General features: G+C 40.9%; 1 pseudogene; it reads left to right on the forward strand.

The window, feature by feature from the left end:
* Window positions 1–4,141: 4,141 nt before the first annotated feature.
* On the forward strand, window positions 4,142–5,070 carry LOC101106937 (olfactory receptor 7G3-like; annotated as a pseudogene).
* Window positions 5,071–7,527: the final 2,457 nt, after the last annotated feature.

Consider the following 7,527-nt stretch of genomic DNA (forward strand, 5'->3'; position numbering starts at 1 on the left):
AATTTGCTATTTGAAGGAAATCAGTACTTCCTAATATTTTCTGAGAATTTCAGGCTGCTCCAATGCATCCCTTTATTTCAGGAAGGAGGAGACCTGTGCTATTGACTCTGATGTGATTCTACCAAGAACAGGAGGAGGTAAGATCTGAGTCTCCGTAAATGGTATTCAATATTCCCTGATCTGCAGAATTCCCTGACTGAGGGAGAAGCCTGAAACAGAAGTGGGGATGGGGCTGTGTTCCTGAGAACATCCATGAAAGTCAAGAAATGAGGGGGCAGCTGGCTGATTTATCAAAGCACAGAGGACAAGCGCATGAGTAGGCAAAACAGAAAGAGTTCCTTCAGTACTTCTTATAAATTCATTTATTTTTTAATAGTGACAAAATATAGAAACTAAAATGTACCCTTTTAACTATTTTAAGTATGCAGTTCAGTGGCATTGAGTTCAATTCCATTTTTGTGTAACCATCACCACCATTCATCTCCAGAAGAGTTTTCATTTTTCAAAAGTGATTCTTGATCCCCTTGAAATACAGAACACCACCGACCCACCCCCCACCTCCATTCTGCCATCCTCCCATATCCTGACAACCACCCTTCTTTTTTTCTTTTTTTAATCTATAAATTGAAACCTTTCATTTTCTTAGGTTGTTGTTCTTTGGTTGCTGAGTCATGTCTGACTCTTTGCGACCCCATGGACTGTAGCCCACAAGGCTCCATGGGATTTCCCAGGCAAGAATACTGGAGTGGGTTGCCATTCCTTCTCCCAGGGATCTCCCCGACCCAGTGATCGAACTTAGATCTCCTGTGTTGGCAGGCAGACTCTTGATTGCTGAGCCACCAGCAATCACATTTGTAGGGGAGGTACAAATCATTTGTATAATGAAAAAGATAAATCATAGTATTTTCCTCTAAAAGAAAGGAAAATTACCAAATAACACAGAAGAACTGTACAAAAAGATCTTTACGACCCAGATAATCATGATGGTGTGATCACTCATCTAGAGCCAGACATCCTGGAATGTGAAGTCAAGTGGGCCTTAGAAAGCATCACTATGAACAAAGCTAGTGGAGGTGATGGCATTCCAGTTGAGCTATTTCAAATCCTGAAAGATGACGCTGTGAAAGTGCTGCACTCAATATGCCAGCAAATTTGGAAAACTCAGCAGTGGCCACAGGACTGGAAAAGGTCAGTTTTCTTTCCAATTCCAAAGAAAGGCAATGCCAAAGAATGCTCAAACTACCGCACAATTGCACTCATCTCACATGCTAGTAAAGTAATGCTCAAAATTCTGCAAGCCAGGCTTCAGCAATACGTGAACCGTGAACTTCCTGATGTTCAAGCTGGTTTTAGAAAAGGCAGAGGAACCAGAGATCACATTGCCAACATCCACTGGATCATGGAAAAAGCAAGAGAGTTCCAGAAAAACATCTATTTCTGCTTTATTGACTATGCCAAAGCCTTTGACTGTGTGGATCACAATCAACTATGGAAAATTCTGAAAGAGATGGGAATACAAGACCACCTGACCTGCCTCTTGAGAAATATGTATGCAGGTCAAGAAGCAACAGTGAGAACTGGACATGGAACAACAGACTGGTTCCAAATAGGAAAAGGAGTACTTACGTCAAGGCTGTATATTGTCACCCTGCTTATTTAACTTATATGCAGAATACATCATGAGAAACGCTGGACTGGAAGAAACACAAGTTGGAATCAAGATTGCCGGGAGAAATATCAATAACCTCAGATATGCAGATGACACCACCCTTATGGCAGAAAGTGAAGAGGAGCTAAAAGCCTCTTGATGAAAGTGAAAGAGGAGAGTGAAAAAGTTGGCTTAAAGCTCAACATTCAGAAAACGAAGATCATGGCATCTGGTCCCATCACTTCATGGGAAATAGATGGGGAAACAGTGTCAGGCTTTATTTTTTGAGCTCCAAAATCACTGCAGATGGTGATTGCAGCCATGAAATTAAAAGACGCTTACTCCTTGGAAGAAAAGTTATGACCAACCTAGATAGCATATTCAAAAGCAGACATTACTTTGCCGACTAACTCCATCTAGTCAAGGCTATGGTTTTTCCTGTGGTCGTGTATGGATGTGAGAGTTGGACTGTGAAGAAGGCTGAGCGCCGAAGAATTGATGCTTTTGAACTGTGGTGTTGGAGAAGACTCTTGAGAGTCCCTTGGACTTCAAGGAGATCCAACCAGTCCATTCTGAAGGAGACCAACCCTGGGATTTCTTTGGAAGGAATGATGCTAAAGTGGAAACTCCAGTACTTTGGCCACCTCATGCAAAGAGTTGACTCATTGGGAAAGACTGATGCTGGGAGGGATTGGGGGCAGGAGGCAAAGGGGCGGACAGAGGATGAGATGGCTGGATGGCATTACTGACTCGATGGACGTGAGTCTGAGTGAATTCCGGGAGTTGGTGATGGACAGGGAGGCCTGGCGTGCTGCAATTCATGGGGTCATGAAGAGTCGGACGCGACTGAGCGACTGAACTGAACTGAGAGAAAAGCCACAATGGTTTCAGATTTATGATACCAAGAGTTAGAAAATATCATTAGGCCTCTGAGAAATCTTGGTCAAGGAAAATCAAGCAAAAAAATAGTTAATTTTTTGAAGAGGTTCGTTTAAATGGCTCAAAATTCAAAAGGTACCAAAAACAGTGAAAAATGTCCCTTTTATTCCTGTTTCTTAGCAGTAAAGTCCTCTTTTTGAGGCTAACATTGCACTGATTTTGTATGGATTCTTGAAGAGAAATTTTATGCACAGATAGACATATATATTACTTCCTCAACTCTTGTCTGCACACTAGTACTCCTACTATTTTTTAAAACTTTATTTAGCAAAATAGCTTGCGGATTGTTCCCCACAGTGCAATAGTGTTAGAATATTTAAAGGAATGGATTAATGATATTATTTTTTATATTGAGATATAAGAGAATCTGAGCTTATAATTTCCAGTAATACCTGAGATTTGCAAATCTGAGCAGGCTCAATATAAGGTTAACCACAGAGTTAAAAATCCTCTGAGAAAATAAAGTCATCCAACTAGGCTTGAGGGCTTCCCTGTTAGCTCAGCTGGTAAAGAATCTGCCTGCAATGCAAAACCGGGGAGACCCTGGTTCAATTCCTGGGTCAGGAAGATCCTCTGGAGAAGGGATAGGCTACACACTCCAGTATTCTGGCCTGGAGAATTCCACAGACTGTATAGTACATGGAGTCTCAAAGAATCAGACATGACTGAGCCACTTTCATTTTCACTTCTTAACCAGGCTTGATCTGTATGAAGAACTGATTAGAATTTAATCATAGATTTTAGAATGCTTTGGGATTTCCCTGGTGGTGTAGTGACTAAAACTCTGTGCTCCCAATGCAGGGGGCCCAGGTTTGATTCCTAGTCTGGCAACTAGATCCCACATAGTTCAACTAAGAGTTTGCATGTCACAACTAAAGATCCCAAGTGCTGCAACTAAGACCAGATGCAGCCAAATAAATAAATAAAATAAATAAATTAAAACTAAGAAAATAAAGTGCTGGAGGCATGATGTATACATGTGTGCTAGGTTGCTTCAGTTGTGTCCAACTGTTTGTGTCCCTATGGACTGTAGCCTGCCAGGCTTCTTAGTCTATGAGATTCACTAGGCAAGAATACTGGAGTGGGTTGCCATGCCCTCCTCCAGGGGATCTTCCTGACCCAGGGATCAAACCCACATCTCTGACATTTCCTGCATTGGCAAGCGAGTTCTTTACCACCAGCACCACCTGAGAAGCCCATGATGGTTCCTAGAAAAAAACAACAGCACTTGTTTTCATTTTTTAATTTTAGTATTGGAAAAAAATATACAGTATTTAGAAGTTATTCAAAAATTACCTGGAGAAGGAGGAAATGAGTAGAGGAACTTGAAGGAAAGAATTACTTACATTAAAAAAAATTTTTTTGACTGCCTCACCCAGCACGCAGGTTCCTAGTTCCCCGACTAGGGGTCGAATCTGTGCCCCTTGCAGTGGAATCATGGAGTCTTAATTCCTGGACCACCAGGGAGGTCCCTAAATATTTTTAGAATTTAAGGCATAGAAGAAAAATTTCTCTCAAACAAATGATGTCTGAGTATCCATTTCATAGTAACTTATGTCTGTATTTTCCAGTACACATATCAACAACATTGAATCAGAAAACCAGACAGACATCTCAGAATTCCTCCTCCTGGGCCTCTCTGATAATGCAGACCTGCAGCCCCTCCTGTTTGGGCTCTTCCTGTCCATGTACCTGGTCACCATGCTTGGGAATCTGCTCATCATCCTGGCTGTCAGCTCTGACCTCCACTTCCACACTCCCATGTACTTCTTCGTCTCCCACGTTCCTTGTTGACATCTCTTTCATCTCCACTATAGTCCCCAAGATGCTGTTGAGCATCCAGACAGAGAACAAAGCCATCACCTATGCAGGCCGCCTCCCTCAGGAGTATTTTTTCATGGTTTTCAGCTGTACGGACAATTTACTCCTGACCATCATGGCCCACTGTATTACGTGATCATGAACCCCTGTCTCTGTGGTCTGTGGCTGCTTCTCTCTTTGTTCGTTAGCATTCTGAATGCCCTGATCCACAGTCTGATGGTGTTGCAGCTGTCTTTCTGCACAGACTTGGAAATCCCCCACTTCTGTGAACTTGCTCAGATCCTCAAACTTGCCTGTTCTGATACTCATCAATGGCATCCTGGTGTATCTGGTGACTAAGCTGTTACGTGTTGGTCCTCTCCCAGGTGTAATTTTCTCTTACACACGGATTGTCTCCTTCATCCAGAGAATCCCATCCATTGGTGAGAGGTATAAAGCTTTTTCCATCTGTGGGTCTCACCTCTCTGTCATTTTCTTAAATTATGGGACCTGTGTTGGTATCTACCTTAGTTCTGTAGCTATTCTCTCTCCCCCAGGAGGAGGGCAGTGTGATGTACACTGTGATTACTCCAATGATGAACCCCTTCATCTACAACCTGAGGAACAGAGACATAAAGATAGCCTTGAGGAAATTCGTCTCCAGAACGTTTTCTTTTTCATGATTCTGTCATCAACTTTTGGTGTGGGATTCTAGAATGAGTCAAAGGGAAAGAAATATTGGGTGTGCCAGAATTTCCGGTTCTTTCAAAATTTAATTCTCCTAGGAAAGTGATTAATCATGAGTTTTCAAGTCAAGTATCTTTGTATTAAATCCTACTATCCTGGGAATTCCCTAGCAGTCCAGTGGTTAGGACTCCATGCTTCCACTTCAAGGGGAATGGGTTTGATCCTTGATTGGGGAACTAAGCTCTCCCAGTTTGCTGCAATGCACATTCCCCCCAAAATCCTTCTATCTTGTGTTTTACTACCTGTCATTTATCAAGCAACTTAACCGAGTTCAGTTTGATATCTATAAAACAGGCAAAATATTACATACTTAATAGTGAAACAGGAAATATATGTATACAGAAATTTATCTAGATTAAGCACTAGTAGAATCAAATGTGTAATTATCAGGTGCTGCTGCTGCTGTTAAGTCACTCCAGTCGTGTCCAACTCTGTGCGACACCATAGATGGCAGCCCACCAGGCTCCCTCGTCCCTGGGATTCTCCAGGCAAGAACACTGGAGTGGGTTGCCATTTCCTTCTCCAGTGCATGAAAGTGAAAAGTGAAAGTGAAGTCACTCAGTCATGTCTGACTCTTTGTGACCCCATGGACTGCAGCCCACCAGGCTCCTCCATCCATGGGATTTTCCAGGCAAGAGTACTGGAGTGGTATTAGGTGCTAAGAGAAGTCAATTTATCTCCATAAAGCTGGAGGAAAAAATCATTATTATCAGGTGTGCAGTTCATGTGTTTGTATACTTGTGAACATGCATTTGCTTTAGCATTATATGTCGGTAAACCAATTCTCATTTCATCCTCTTCCTTTTGAGTCATCTTCATTTTCCTCATTTCTGCTGGAATCTATACAGAGAAATTGATTAGAATAAAGTCAGTTGAGAGTTTTTTTTTTCATCCATAAGTTATATAGAAGTGCGTTTCTTCATTTTCAAACATGTGGAGGACCTATTTTTATGCCTTTGTCAGTGGCTTTTAGTATCATTGCATTGCGGCTAGAGAACATACTTGGCACAATTTAAATTCTTTGAAATTTAAGTGTGGAATGAACATACTCAGCACAATTTAAGTTCTTTGAAATTTAAGTGTGGAATGCAGCAGTTGTGGTCAAACTTAGTAGATGATCTGTTTGTGCTTAAAGATCATTTCGGCAGTGATCAAGTGCATTTTCTGTATATGCTCACCCATTAGGTCAAACCTGTTGAAATCTGACTTTTTTGTCTCCTTGTTGTATCAATCATGGAGTGATATATGTTAAAATCAGCCAGTGTGATATTGAATTTGACTGTTTCTTTTTTTAAATTTTATTTTTAATTGGAGGATAATCGCTTTACAATGTCATGTTGGTTCATAGGGTGAATCAGCTATTTGTTGTTGTTCAGGTGCTAAGTGGTGTCTGATGCTTTGCAACCCCATGGACTGCAGTGCCCCAGGCTTCCTTGTCCTTTACTATCTCCCAGAGGCAGATATAAGTATACATGTATCCCCTCCTTCTTGAGCCAAACCACCACCCACCCCCTCAACACACACACACTGAATTCGACTATTTTGCTCATAGTTCAATCATTAGATACTGAGTACAAATTCAGAATTGTTATATCTTTCTGGTGCATTCAGTCTTTTATCTTTATGAAGCTACCATTGTTATCCCTGGGTGTATTATTGCATTAAAATCTACTTTGTCTGATAGTGAAAAGTGAAAATCAAAATGTTAGTTGGTCAGTGGTATTTGACTCTTTGCAGCCCCATGGACTATAGACCACCAGGCTCCTTTGTCCATGGAATTCTCCAGGCAAGAATCCTGGAGTGATTTGCCATTTCCTTCTCCAAGAGAAAAAATTTTAGAGAAAAAATTGTAGCCTTAGAAAGTGTGTTAAAGCTTGAAATATTATTTAATACCTTACTATTTTAACATAGTAAGGTATTAATAAGAATAAACATAGCAAACTCAAAGATTAAAGCAGGAAATAATGATCACAAAAGAACAAAGTAAATTAATTTTGAAGAAGTGGAGTAGTAGAGAGAAAAAAACTGAAATTTGGTTTCTCGAAAAAATACTAATAAAGCAATCTCTAGCAAGGTTGATAAATTTTAAAGTTTACATAAATTAGTATTGGTATTAATTAGTATTAGTATTAATTCCCAGTCCAGAAGTTAATTCAGAAAGGTGGATTCTCCAGGCCAGCATACTGGAGTGGGTTGCTGTGCCCTCCTCCAGGGGATCTTCCCAACCCAAGGATCTAACCCAGGTCTCTTATGTCTCCTGCATGAGCAGGTGGTCTTTTATCATTAGCACCACCTGGGAAGCCCAGAAAGGTGGGACATGGATGTTTATTATATTAGGCTCCTGCCCTCTTTGTGTTCAAGATGTTCCACAATATGGAGAAGGAAATGACAAC

The sequence above is a fragment of the Ovis aries genome, chromosome 5 (assembly GCF_016772045.2).
Source record: "Ovis aries strain OAR_USU_Benz2616 breed Rambouillet chromosome 5, ARS-UI_Ramb_v3.0, whole genome shotgun sequence".
NCBI lineage: Eukaryota > Metazoa > Chordata > Mammalia > Artiodactyla > Bovidae > Ovis > Ovis aries.